Raw genomic sequence first — 2,174 nt, 5'->3', positions numbered from 1 at the left:
TCAACATCTTTTAATTTATTGTTTGGCTGTAGGGAGTGTGGTGTGCAAAAAAGAAGAAACAAAGTGGTACTTTTGAGGTGGGACGAAGGAACTGTGGGGAGTAGATGGAGGGGGGTAAGGGACGACAGGGAGTTAGAGATAATAATGTGACAAAGTGGTACCTTTTCAGCTGCATGACAAACTGTAGACAAGTAGGTTGGAGGGGGAAAGAAAGACAGGGAGTTAGAGATATGTGACAAGTGGTACCTTTGAGCTGCATGAGGAACTGTGGACAGTAGGTGGAGGGGGAAAGGAAGACAGGGGGTTAGAGAGATGTGACAAGTGGTACCTTTGAGCTGCATGAGCATGAGGAACTGTGGACAGTAGGTAGAGGGGGAAAGGAAGACAGGTGGTTAGAGATATGTGACAAGTGGTACCTTTCAGCTGCATGAGGAACTGTGGACAGTAGGTGGAGGGGGAAAGGAAGACAGGGGGTTAGAGATATGTGACAAGTGGTATCTTTCAGCTGCATGAGGTACTGTGAACAGTAGGTGGAGGGGGTAAGGAAGACAGGTGGTTAGAGATATGTGACAAGATGTACCTTTCAGCAGCATGAGCATGAGGAACTGTGGACAGTAGGTAGAGGGGGAAAGGAAGACAGGGGGTTAGAGATATGTGACAAGTGGTACCTTTCAGCTGCATGAGGAACTGTGGACAGTAGGTGGAGGGGGAAAGGAAGACAGGGGGGTTAGAGAGATGTGACAAGAGGTACCTTTCAGCTGCATGAGGAACTGTGGACAGTAGGTGGAGGGGGAAAGGAAGACAGGGGGTTAGAGATATGTGACAAGAGGTACCTTTGAGCTGCATGAGCATGAGGAACTGTGGACAGTAGGTAGAGGGGGAAAGGAAGACAGGGGGTTAGAGATATGTGACAAGAGGTACCTTTCAGCTGCATGAGGAACTGTGGACAGTAGGTGGAGAGGGAAAGGAAGACAGGGGGTTAGAGATATGTGACAAGAGGTACCTTTCAGCTGCATGAGCATGAGGAACTGTGGACAGTAGGTAGAGGGGGAAAGGAAGACAGGGGGTTAGAGATATGTGACAAGTGGTACCTTTCAGCTGCATGAGGAACTGTGGACAGTACGTGGAGTGGGGAAGGAAGACAGGGAGTTAGAGAGATGTGACAAGTGGTACCTTTCAGCTGCATGAGGAACTGTGGACAGTAGGTGGAGGGGGAAAGAAAGACAGGGAGTTAGAGATATGTGACAAGTGGTACCTTTCAGCTGCATGAGGAACCGTGCGTGGGGGGGAAGAGAGGAGGAGGAGAGGTGTGTGACTCCTACCTTTGAGCTGTATGAGGAACTGTGGGAGCAGGTGTTCGATTGTGTTGTCCTTGCCCAGGATGGGGGAGAGGCCCATGATAACCGAGGCCAGCGCTGACTTGACGTGCTGGTTGGCGTCTGTCACCAGCTCCTTCACGCAGGGCAGTATGCTGGTCATGATGATCTGTTCCCGCACCTCCGGGGACAAGGCCAGGCAGAAATCTGTCACACGAGGAAGAGAAGATCATTTTTTTCAGCTTTAGTAAGTGTTTTACGGCACTTGCAACACAATAAGGTCATATAAGAGCCGAAGTCTAGAGGCGTTTCAAGAGAGTAACAAACACAAAAAAACTAAGGAGCAGGGGTAAGGACGATAGATGTTTAATAGGAAAGAAGAAAAAAAACCCACACCAGACCACCTGCCAACCACCCACATGAAGACAAGTAAAAACAAAAAATTAAACCTACATTAACAACAAGCAAACACTCTTCCTGATTTTCCACAAATATTTTAGTTAAAGAGTTTCATGGTACCTCCAACACAATTAGATCATACAAATGACGAACATTAGAAATGTTACAAGAGAGTAACAAACACAAAAAAGGAGGAGTGACGATATATGATTGATAGGACAGAAGGAAAGAACAAGCAAACCACATTAGAGCACCCGCCAACCACCCACTCTGCACTTCAGGGGACAGGGCCAGACAAAAATCTGAAGGGGACATTTCAGACAATGGACATTTTGAATAAATAAAAGCAGGGTGTTGGATATTTTGAAGTAAAGAGAAAAGCATTTCACAGAGCAATTTCAGTTTGTTTAGTTATTTCCCTCCCAGTTTCTAATCTTTTTTTAATAAGTTACTGAAGTC

General features: G+C 46.6%; 1 protein-coding gene across 1 annotated transcript in view; it reads right to left on the bottom strand.

Annotated features, from left to right (window-relative positions):
* The window catches only part of LOC101851338 (serine/threonine-protein phosphatase 2A 65 kDa regulatory subunit A alpha isoform), a gene marked incomplete in the record, with an annotated part of 32,893 nt that overhangs the window by 11,490 nt on the left and 19,229 nt on the right, over nucleotides 1-2,174 (bottom strand).

Source organism: Aplysia californica, unplaced genomic scaffold, assembly GCF_000002075.1.
Source record: "Aplysia californica isolate F4 #8 unplaced genomic scaffold, AplCal3.0 scaffold00098, whole genome shotgun sequence".
NCBI lineage: Eukaryota > Metazoa > Mollusca > Gastropoda > Aplysiida > Aplysiidae > Aplysia > Aplysia californica.
The sequence above is the reverse complement of the archived record's forward strand: the minus strand, read 5'-3'. Positions and strand labels throughout refer to the sequence as shown.